General features: G+C 37.5%; 1 protein-coding gene across 3 annotated transcripts in view; it reads left to right on the forward strand.

The window, feature by feature from the left end:
• Positions 1-10617: 10617 nt before the first annotated feature.
• Positions 10618-12801, forward strand: part of LOC134751000 (A disintegrin and metalloproteinase with thrombospondin motifs like) — a 197074-nt gene continuing 194890 nt past the window's right edge. For all 3 annotated transcript variants that reach the window (XM_063686313.1, XM_063686310.1, XM_063686314.1), the window contains exon 1: positions 10618-10794. The gene's annotated coding sequence lies outside the window, so the exon portion shown is untranslated. The remainder of the gene's footprint in view (positions 10795-12801) is intronic.

A 12801-nucleotide genomic window follows, 5' to 3' on the forward strand; every position in this document is an offset into this window, starting at 1 on the left:
TCCTGTTAAATATACTGTCAGTATCAAAAGTAACCGATCAGACTACGCGTCAAAAGTATCCATCGTTCTTTTATAACCTAACAAAAAAAAATTGTCTGTTTATGTAGAATAAGACGGTTAGAGATGTAGTGCATAATTGTTTTCCATCGCACTTTCTCGGAAACGTTCGTATTTGTCATGCTACGTACTTCAGTCAACCTCAGTACTTTTTGTACCGAGACTGACTGAAATGTAAGACACGTTTGTAGGTTTCTATTAAATTAGGATGGAAAATAATTATGCACTACATCTGTATAGATATTCCCTATTTAGAAAAAAGGTACTTCCATTTATTTACTTGGTACAGTCTGCATGCTCTGCATCAATGTATGATATCACTGCATAAAGTAACTGCGAGTATTTCACTTTTCTAGAGTGGGACCAAGCTCTACAGAGCCAGTGTAGTGGTATCACCATAAGAGATTTCTATGAAACTATGACGTTGAATAATGAACTTCCTCACTTTGTCATGTCAAAGGTAGGGCGATTACTAGGTAATATACGGGCTAAATCAATAATAGCTACGTGCTTACACTTTTAATCCGTATCCGTACTTATACAGTTAACCAATTAGTATCCTGACCCATTTTGCACATTGTCACATTTTCTATATGAGCAAAATAAAAGCCATGAAGAATCCCATTTCTTTTTTATATGTAATAAATAGGTATTTACCTATTATTTAATAGACATCATCACTGGCCACATCATCTGTTGTAGATGCTTGTTGCGGCGCTTGTGGGTTTATGGGGTCCTGCATCGCCGTTGATGGCTGTAAAGTCCTATCGCAGCGCGGTATTTCTTGCCACATCGATCGCACACAAAACGCGAGTCCGCAGGAGGTGGTAGAGCACGACGAAGACTTTTCTGCTTAAGGTTCTCCAGCCAGTCATCGTCGTGATTTGATGTTTCGACCTTAATGTCGTGACGCCATTCCGGTCTCATTTCAGCACGTTTCTCCCAACTGTCGGTCCGAATGCCAAAACTGTCCATGTCCCGCTTACAGGAGTCCTTAAACCGTAGAGCTGGACGCCCAACAGGTCTTTTTACGTCCGCTATCTGACCCAGCATAACTTGGCGTGGTAGTCTCTCAGGGTCCATGCGATGTACGTGACCGAGCCAGCGAAGTCTTCTCTGCTTTAACATAGCAGTTAGGCTGCAACAATGCGTTCTTGAGAGCACTACCTCGTTGCTAATCTTATCTTGCCAAGTAACTCCAAGAATAGTCCTCAGGCAGCGCATGTGGAAAGCGTTGAGCTTGCGTTCTTGTTTCGCGTATGTAGTCCATGTTTCCGATGCGTACAGCAATACACTTAGTACGCAGGTCTGGTATACAAGGACTTTGGTGTAAGTAGTGAGCATACGGTTTCTCCATACGCGCGCAAAAAGCTTCCCAAAAACAGTTGATGCTCTGCCTATCCGAGTATCAATCTCCTTGTCGCTAGATAGAGACTGCGTGGTAGTAGAGCCAAGATAGCAGAAATGGTCCACAACATCGAGTACAGCACCGTCGAGTATGATCCTCGGAGATTGGCTTACGCCTTGCACCATGATGACAGTCTTCTTGGTTTTGACGCTCATAGAAAACAGTCGACAGGCGCGACCAAAACGTGTCACCAACTCCTGAAGTTTGCTTTCAGAGTTTGCAACTAGTGCAGCATCATCCGCATACAGAAGTTCTCTAGCAATTACGTCTAGACGCTTGTTTTTGGACTTGAGAAGACTAATATTGTACAGTTTCCCATCCTTTCTAGTATGCAGGTGTACTCCGACATCGCACTCCTCAAAAGCAGTCAGAAGCAGAGCCGAGAAGAAGATATTAAAGAGGGTAGGTGCTAGCACACAGCCTTGTCTGACTCCACGGTTTACGCGAAAAGGCACCGACTTTTCACCATCAAATATGACGGAGGCATTCATGCCATCATGGAAGGACTTGATGATTGATAAAAGTTTAGGAGGACATCCAATTCCGCTCAATACTTCATATAGACCATCCCTACTCACGGTATCAAATGCCTTGTTGAGATCGACAAAGGCCATATACAGCGGTACACGATGTTCACGAGATTTTTCCTGCAGTTGCCGGAGAGTAAATATCATGTCATTGGTTGAACGGCCAGCTCTGAACCCGCACTGCGACTCGGGGAAGATCCGGGAGGCTAAGGTGTTCAGTCTTCGCAAAACAACTTTTGCAAATGCCTTTCCTGCAATGCTTAGCAAGGATATGCCCCTGTAGTTATTACAGTCTCCTCTATCTCCTTTGCCTTTATATAGGGTAATGACATCCGCATCTCTCATGTCTTGAGGAATAGTTCCCTCATCCCAACAGCGCAGTAAGAGAGTGTACAGGGGAGAAGAAACGCAACCGATTTTCACAAGTTCAGCAGATAAGTTATCAAGACCTGTACTTTTACCCAATTTCAGACTCTGGAGAGCTTCAAAGAATTCTTCGCCTGTGGGGGGGTTTAATAGACAAAGATAGATATAACTCCGTAATAGATGGAAAAAACGTGCCTCGAAAGTCACGAAAATTTGATTCTCGATCAGATGTCGCTACTACCTTTGGCCTAGAGGGCTTTGACGGTTTAGTTTGTTATTTAACAATTTTAACGCATATCAGTGAAAGAACATGGGTCAAATAATAAAGATAATTAATACAAATAAAAAAAACATTTATCCATATATAAATACTGTTTCTATTTATCGTATTTTTATAAATCTTCATTTTTAGTTTTAAAGTGTGTCGATAGATGGCAGTGAATTTACTGTGGTTACAAAATTTACTATGACAGTATCTCTCTATTATATTATATCCTCTTTGTTAATAGTAATTGAATAAAAAATTGAGTACAATCTTATACAAATGAATCTAGCCCCAAACTAAGTAATGATTGGGATACTAAGCAACTATAGATAATCGAAAATCGTGCAGAATGGAGAGCCTTGGTGCACAAAATAACGACCTCATGTGGTCGCGACCCTCAGCCACGAGGTACCGAGGAAGGAGAACATAGATATACATACGTCTGAGGGAATACTAATACATAGATACATACTTACATAGATAACATTCATAACTCAGGAACTAAAATATTCTTGATTAACACAGAAATAAATGTCCTTACCGGAATTCGAACCTGGGACCTCCCGTTCCGTAGACAGGGTCAAAATCAACCTACCTACTATGCTAAGAGGTCGTTGATAGTTTTTTCTTGAGTGGACAAAGTAGTTGTTTAACCCTTCATTTTAATATTTATATCCAAGCAAAGGAAAATATTCAAAAATTGAACCACGAACATAGCTAGTGATTCGAAAAGTGTAATCTTGAGCGTTGCGAGGGTTTCAAGGCATGAGGATAAAACAAACTTAGCTATATTTTCTTACGATATTTTCATCGCCCCGCGCTAAAGTGTGTTTTATGTTTTTCTAACAATGTAACGGATATAATCATAATTTAAAACATATTGACGTCCATGTACGAGTATTTCTGTCGGGCATCATTTGACATGTTTGCCTAAGGACTTCCTCCATACGTTTACTTTATTATATGTCATTATATTTCTTACATATGTGGTAAGCAGTAAACTCAAAGCTGTTAGAGTAGGTATGTGTATACACAACTTTGATAAACCTACTATAATTATATAACTCAGGAAGTAGGTGTTCGCGCCCATCACACACATAAAAGACGTTTACTAGTATACGAACTCAGGATAACCAACTTCGTAGGCAGGGCCGCTACTAAATACAGTGGTATTCAGAATTAAAAAGAAATATAATCAGAGCAGTTTATAAAAACTGTTTTAAATGATTCGCGGTTAGTTTTCTTCAACCGGGATATGGACCGTGATTACTTTCTTTATGGATCGTGGTTTGTTTCGGAAGTTCGAAAATAATACAAAGGGTAATCACGGTCCATATTCCGGACCCCGGTCGATATGTCTAGTTTATAAAAAGTTTTGCAATTGAAACATTTTCACGAGAATTTGTTTATGAGATGGAACCATGATATTTCAATTTCATGGTTCCCTCTCATAAAAATTTGATTGCCAACGGCCAAATAATTTGATTTCACCGCCACTTCATACCTTGTGACAATGACAATAACAATAATATTTGTGGATGGATCGACTCGCCCAAATGCGATTGTGGCGCCGAGTCGCAGACTGTCCAACACATAGTCCAGGAGTGCCCCCTCAGAGCCTACCCTGGAAGCCCCGATGACCTGTTCTCACTTACTTCTGACGCAGCTCAATGGGAACCTGGGATATAAACTTGTGACATACCTGTTATATTTTCGATTTATTTGTGACTTTTTATGCCATTCGATTAAATAAATATGAGACCCCTTGCGGCTTTAACCATTTAACCCCAAAAACGACAAGCGGCTTCAGCCCAATCGTGCATTCTAACAAGGTTTACTTACAATGACGCGCCGCATTGCGATAAGCGTGGAATTGGGTTAATATTAATTCTCGCAAGGTATGGAGGTGATCCTCCACATTTTGCAGCGACAGATTGTAGGGGGAGGGGTACAATTAATACTTATACGATATTTATATACATAGTTTATCATAGTTTGTCACGTCAAAATCGGTGTAGAAAGAATAGGACTCTACAAGTGTAAATAAATACCTTGAAGCCTGTCAAATTGCTTAATTAAGTTCATTTGTCTCTTAAACCGTAAAGCGACATCAGGAAACGACTGAAACTTCGTCGGACCTATTGTTAACTCTTCCTTAAAGGTTTAATTGACTTCACGGAATGTAATTGTCACGAAAATCTTAATGGTTTTATCGATTGTATGCATCCGAGTTTTTTTACTTATTTCCCGATTCAATTATCGAGTGTGTCGTCCATCATGACAATTTTATTCGTAAAATTTAAACTAAACTATTACTTTTTTTACTATTTCATTTTATTTATTTTCCATTCAATCAGCACTAACAGCTAAACCTTACGTGCTAATTGGCATTATAATTATTACTTAATGGCTAACATGCATTAATTGCTAAAAACAAAAAATAGACAAAGACATACAAATTGCAACTCTGTCCGTCTGTCTGTCTGTCTGTCTGTCACATTGCTAAATATCTCGAGGACTACTGAAGCTATCGATTTGAAGAACTTTAATCTGGGATGGACATGTAAACTATATTTACTAAATAGAAAGAACACATTTCTTTTTTTTTTTGTACATAATTGCTTTTAAATAATTCAATTCAATTCATAAACAATTAACTAAACTAAAACTACTATAAAACTAAAAATCTAAATCTAAAATGGGCCCCCGTGGCATGGTGCCGAGGATGCTGGCAGCATTTCCTCGCTGGATCGCTATGCTCAAGCGTTGGGCGAGGAAGCTGCCAGCTCTCTTATCTCCGGTCCCATCCACCAGCCGTTTCGCCAATTGCCGGTATAGGCCCTGTGCTGCGGGGCCCCACGGACCAAGAGTCTCGACTCCAAATGCAACAAAGTTGTAGTTGGTGTCGAGATTCCCGTATTTGCGCTTTTTGAGGGCCTCGGCCGCCTCCGCAACAATTGCAACTTAACTTCAGTAAATAAGATTTCATTAATAAACCGGAATAAATGTCATATACAAATGCTGCTTTTGCTAATCCGCGAAATAATAACTTGTTAGACAATCAGTTCTAACCCGTTATACTTGCGTTTTATTTGCATGCAATTAATGTTTACAGTTACACCCTAAATATAACAAAACACCACCAAAAGTACGTACTTACGTACCTACTTGCACCTTATTATTTCGCGGATTTAAATAATTAATTTTAGTCGTAGTTTGTTATCAAGTTGCGCTATTTGCATAGAGTCTGTCTAAGCGAACTTAAACTGACTTAAATACAACAAAGTGAGAAAGTGACATAATAAATGTCTCCAGTTGTTACCAAAACTTAACTTGTTACCGAAAAATAGAAAAATTATAAGAAGTAAGTAAGTAAGTAAATATTCTTTATTGCACCAAAATTATACATTTTACATACATGTAAAACTACAAAGAAATATTTAAAGAAAAAATAGAACCAGGTAACAACAGGCGGTCTTATCGCTAAAAAGCGATCTCTTCCAGACAACCTTTGGGTAGCAGGAAATGTAGAACTCATACAAAAGTCAACAGGTAGTGCAAAGAGCTAAATATGGAGACTATTAAACACAAACACACATACTACAATTACTACTTATACATATAAGTAGCTTTTTATTGGGTCAGAATTTTGTTTATTATATCAATTTATCATTTACTACATGCATACTTAATCAGTTTATAATTTTTAATTGGTTCCATATTTTAGTTATACATACATTACATACTTAGAAATAACATCTCAATTTAAGGGTAGACCTACCTACTAATATCGCTCCGGCTCCGAAAAAGAGGAACTTTCAACTTTATTTTAAGGCACTGTTGATTTTCATATAAAAATATACAGGGTAGCAATAAAATAAGAGCATTACCGTGGCCGGGAGGTTTTGGGATTATACTGAGCAACTATTAGTATGGGACCAACCATGAAATCGCGGAAAAAAAATTTACCCTCCCATAGAAAATGGACCAGCCAAAATGTAACTAACACCCAATTTTTTTTCGCGTTTTCGAGGTTGGTCCCAACAGTAAAAGATGCTCAGTATAATCCCAAAAGCTCTCTGGCAACGGGAATGTGCTTATTTTTTTGCCACCGTGTATAACAATGGTTTTACATTGCTTATCATTTGCTATTTTACTTAACCTAAAATTATAATTACTTACATGCAAAGTTAACCCGTTGACCACCAAAAACGTCAACTGACGTGCGCGGCTGTAGCCAAATATCAACCTTCGTGCATTTAGACAAGGTTCACGATGACGCGCCGCAAACAAGTGTGGCGTTCAAAGGGTTATAATTATAAATAAGTATTAAATTAAATTGTAAAAACAAGTAAGATAATTTTAAATAAGCACGTCAAAATTAACCTTATTTCATGGCTCCTCTACACGATGGGCCATCATACTATAAGCCCCACATCACATCATATTATCATCATATCATGTTATATATCATATCATATTATAGCCCACTAAGATATACCAGCGTGTAGGGCGCTAGTGGTGTCCTGGTGTCGGATGGCTTATGGCGCGGCGGGATGGCTATGGAATGGCCACGGGTGTCGTCTGTCAGCAATGGTGCGTACCCATCTACACGTGACCTATTCCATAGAGCATGCTCTCAATAATCGCATGGCCATCTTGCTGGTCCAGCGCTGGGCCATCGTGAAGAGGAGCCATCAGCAAAACAATAGTCTCAGAGTAGAATTACCTAATTATCGTTATGTTATGTAGCACGTAATATTGTAAGGTCTTGTATAGATCTCGTTCAATCGCGTGATTACGTTTGAAACAATTAAAACTTATCGGCTCTCGGTGACCCAGTAACCGGGCTTGGTTGGGTAAACGTGATCGCTTTCGGTATCGCTATGATCTTCCATGTACGGTCTTCGAAGACCATAGCGATATGCAAGATACGGAGTTTCAAAAAAGTTGGAAAGGTTGTCGGAAAATTTAGGATAATTTCACAGGAAACAAAGTAAACTTTCATTTTAAATATTATGGTATTTATGGTAAATGGGCCGCTTTTTATTGTTGTCTTTTTTTTTGTCAGATTATGATACCTAAAGTTAAAATTAATTTAAAATTATTTTAGAGTAAAAAATGAAATAGACGAATTTGCGAAAATCTAGTATGGTGAATTTAGGCATTGTATTGTAAAATTAAAGTGAACATTGTATATATTAGAATGTTTGTTATCTTTACGCATAAAACTTTTGGACGTTAGATTTAAATTTGACCCTACAGCTATTATGATCATTCTACAGACAGGCCAATTCAAACGTACATCAAAATGATATACGAATCATGTTATTTAAATCGTGCATCTTGCCAGCGCCACGCGTGACTCACTCCGCGATTTCGTCACGCCGCTATGAGTACATGCGGCCGCCCCCAATTCTGGGGTCTAGCCATAGTAATTGCCGCGATAACTGAATGTCATCCTGATATCAGTGTACTTTTGAATTGACCTGGAGGGGGGAGGGGTGTGTAGAGTACAGTCACCTGCAGAAATGTTACACAACGAAGGCAGCAAAAATATCTGACACGATCTTATTTGTAGAGCCAAAAGAGCGTGTCACATATTTTTGCTGCCTTTAAAGAGTAACATATTATTGCAGGCAACTGTACATGGCCTTAGTCGAAGCCTGCAAGGGCCTTATTAATATTGTATATAAAAACGTTTATATTTACTGCATACTGCTAGCCTTTCTCCGCAGACGTCTTGTCTGGTTGCTCTTGGCATAGGCCTCTCCCATCATATTGCTCCACTTGTCCCTGTCCAGGGCCTGTCTTCTCCGCACGCTCATACATGAGTTATTTGATATTATTCATCCCATAAGGATTCATTCTGACAATCGTAACTAATTATAATTTGGCTATTGGCAATTTTTACGGTACGCCCATAGCAATCACCGATACACAATCAGCCAGCCAGACGCACGTTACGTGTCTCTTACGCGAGGTTACGCCGCACGAACCAAATCATAATCAGCTCAGATGTATTATACTTCATTGCGTGATATTGTTATCACCTTCGATTGATAACAAATTTAGATTTAGCGCATTCTGGAGGTTGCGGGTGAAGGAGATAGGTATTTATTAAAACAAAGAACTAAGACAAAAGAAAAGGAACTAAGAAAATATCTGACTTGGCTGCGTTTTTTGACCACATGTTGATATTGTCGACCATATATTCTATTGAGCTGATCTATGTCACATTTACAAAGGACAGGTGACATTATTACAAACTCTTTATTGCAATGTACCTATGTATGTATGTACGCGTCAAATCTTGCAAGTTAAATTTGACCCACTTCCCGACTTCCATTGAAGCTGAAAATTTGCATACATATGTAAGTCGGGTGACAATGCAATATTATGGTGCCATCGAGCTGATCTGATGATGGAGACAGGAGGTGGCCATAGGAACTCTGTGATAAAACAACGCAACCTTGTGTTTAGGGTTTTTAGAATTATTTCGATGAGTATTAGTTGCCTGTGGAAGCAATAATAGCTTGTACCAAAAATATTTTTTTTGTCAAAAACTTATTCTAACCATGCTAAGTGCCAATAGAAAATATATTTAGATTTTTGAATTGAGTGATAGTTTTATTTTTGTTAAAGTCGGTAAATAATAATAAAGTTCGTCTAAGCTAACTTTGCACCGATTTCAATAGAATAAAGTGAGGGAATGTCATAATAACGTCATATTTTCATAGATATTTCATAATAATGATGACCCTCGCGCGGTTGGCTTTCTCGCGCAAAGATTGGCCATAGCAATCCAGCGCGGGAACGCTGCCTGCGTGATGGGCACCCTACCAAGGGTACAAAATTTTGATAGGTATTTTTAATTTTTAGCTTTAGTTATTATAATTGTAGTTAGATTTAGTTTTATGGTACTGCGGTACTGAAGCGGGTTCGAGAGCCCGTTGATGTCTTTTCTGTGGAAGACTGAATATTGATTTCTTTCATGAAATTTATGATTTTTATTGCAACAAAACTATATGGGGCAGTTAAGTATCTGCCTGTTAAAAAATGAAGGAACATAATCATTTTCATAGACTTTAAAAGGGTCATTATATTGGAAAAATCAAGTGACTAAATTAAATAAGGCATTCATTGAAAATATAATTTTTCAAATCCGCTCTATAACATGTAAAATTCATATCATACCAAATTATAGGTATATAACCGATTTCTGAGAACCAGTGTCCATACAATTTCCTCACCATTTGTTACCTTCGCTATATTATAATTAACATTATATATTGGAAAGTTTGGCTTGACCAAAGAAAAAAAAACAATCTCATATCATCGTCGTATATTGTCCATTAAAAAAATGAAAACACACTGGCCAATTTTAGTTACAGGCCAGTTTTCAGGTGTTCACGTTATTTTTTAATTCTCAATATCCTAGAAACTCCACTTCTATTTATAAAAGAAATAAATTTCCTTATGTCGTCGCTCACTATTTTATCCTTTCAGCATAATTTCATAATTGTAAGTTGCTGATTATAAACCAAACCTTAATTTAAAAAAATGACAACGATATAATAGTATCCCAGTTCCTACTGGCCAGTTCACGTGATTTATCAAAACCCCTCCTGAAAACTTAATATTTTCAATACCGCCGTCCCTTCACTCACCGCTCATTATTTATCTTCATAAAATAAATTCAATTGGCTAAATATGAAACAAACCTTAATAAAAAAACAATGTCAGCGACATCATACTGGCCAAGTCCACGTGATTTTTCAAATCTCGATATCCTGGAAACTCTACTTCCATTTTCAAAACCGCTATCCCTTCACTTCACACGCCGCTTTACTTATATTTTTTCTTCGTAACATAAATTGAATAAAACAAACCTTGATAAAAAAAGCAATGACACCGAAATCATACTAGCCAGTTCACGTGATTTTTCACATCTCAATATCCTGGAAACTTCACTACCATTTTCAAAACCTCCGTCCCTTCTCTCAGCGCCAGTCGTCGGCCAGCGCTCGCTCGCGTCGGACGCGGCATTAGTTTCAACGGAAAAATTGTGCCGCGAACGTGTGATGGATTTGTGTGTATGGCTTGTATGTGCGTGATCCTTTACTTGTACTGTGCCCCGGGACCGCCCTGTTGATTCCTTTTTCGAAAACGTGAGTACTTTTTTTAAGCGTAGGAAGTAAGCTGTGAAATTTTGCGTGTGCTAAGTTAACTTAGCTAGTTTAACCAGTAAGTAAATGTAGGACTATATGTAGTATAGGAAGTTAATGTTAGGTAAACTGCACGGTTACAAATGTGAAGATAATCCTACAAATTAAATGGAAAAACCAAAATAGTCATATAAGAACTTTAATTTAAAAAAAGCTTAGCACAAAAGTTTATTAAGATTTAACTAATGAAAAGTTTATTAAGATTCTTGTGATCAATTTACTGAGTGAGACTAAATAACTTGTACAGTGTAGGATTTCATGATATCCGGTACCTGCACTTATAAAATATAGCTACATATTTTATTAAATTAAAATAAATACAATCCTTACTTTTAAAAATCACGGTCACATTTTTTCGTTAGTTGTCGTCAGAATACCACACAGGTTGCAAATTATACCTGAACCCTAATAAATATGTTAAAATATATCTCGTTGGAAACACACGATTTAAATTTATCTAATATTCTAATACACGAATTTGAAATCGCGTTCGCATCGCCAGCTCGCCAGGTGGATAAAAAACGTTGTGATTTCACAACTGACAACACTCACTTTTCATTATTTAATTTACTGTAAAAAAATTGTAGACAAATACGAAGTAACGATACAGTAGTGTTTAATATTAAATAAATAGGTACTTGTACTTGCGTACAAAAAAATTCGATGTATATATAAAACTGGGTATACCCAGTTCATTGTGGCAACAAATTAATAGGTCAATTCGCCATGCACGTTTTTATGGCTCTTCTTTTAAAACAAAGTAACTGGCCATTTTTTTACTGTTTTTTAACTGGTCAAAGTCACTTACTATAAAAAATCAATGGGTAATGAAGACAAAAGTGAAACAGGTACTTTAGTTAGGTATTTTTGTTTCGTATATGTCACAAAAAATTATTATTCACTTTTTATAGTCCAATAAGATTCGTATGTGACCAAGTAATACTCAACTAATTACATACTAGACAAATATGAATAGTCTGTCTGTCTTACCGAAACCTTCGCGTCGACAGTTGAATGGTGTCAAAAACAATGGCAAACACTTTTTATACATTTGACAATACACCGTGATCTCAAATATTACAATTCCAACTTAAACACAATGTGCTTAAGTTCTATTTATGTTGAAAAACTTGTTAAATTTACAAGGAGTTGAGGATTTGTGTAGTAATACTGAATACTGGTTATATATCATTGGTTACGAAGTGAAACTCTTGACGCACAACGTTTTAGTGAACACCTAATATTTCGTAACATTCGTACTGTAACGTGTTAAAATATGGATGCTTTTAACGTCTTAGCAAGGAATTATACTTAAAAACAATCATAAATTTGTCTATGCCCCTCATAGTTAAAACGAATAAAGTATCGTAACTTCAGCAAAGTCTAAGCACATAAAAACACATCGTGCATAAAACGACTCTCAGCAGCACCATTTTAGAAACTCCTTAGTTTTTAAGGCTCTGTAATACATAGAGATATTAGAGATACACACACTTAGAGTGTAGCGATACACACACTAACCTAATAAAATCCAAAATATTACATATTTCACCTTCATTATGGTAAAATTATTTGTAAGTATAATCCCAATAAAGCTGGAGGTATGGGTAAAGGAATTTAATTTCAGTACCATTTCGTACCTTGTCACAGTGACAATAGTATGGGGTCCCAAGCGACTTGCATATTGATTGTAACTGTCACAAGGTGAGACCGTGCCAAAAAACTGCCCAGAATAGTTAACATCGTCCCAGGGGTTGATATCGTGGACCACTATGTCTATTTGGGCGCACTTATCTACGATGATGGCGACTGCGTACCGGAGATAAAAAGGCGTATTGGTATGGCTAAGGAAGCTATGACCCGGCTGAATGTCATCTGGAAGAAGAGAGGTATAACCAGTGCCACCAAGACCCGGCTAGTACGCGCTCTAGTATTCCCCATATTTCTGTA

This window comes from Cydia strobilella, chromosome 21 (genome assembly GCF_947568885.1).
Source record: "Cydia strobilella chromosome 21, ilCydStro3.1, whole genome shotgun sequence".
In the NCBI taxonomy this organism is placed as follows: domain Eukaryota; kingdom Metazoa; phylum Arthropoda; class Insecta; order Lepidoptera; family Tortricidae; genus Cydia; species Cydia strobilella.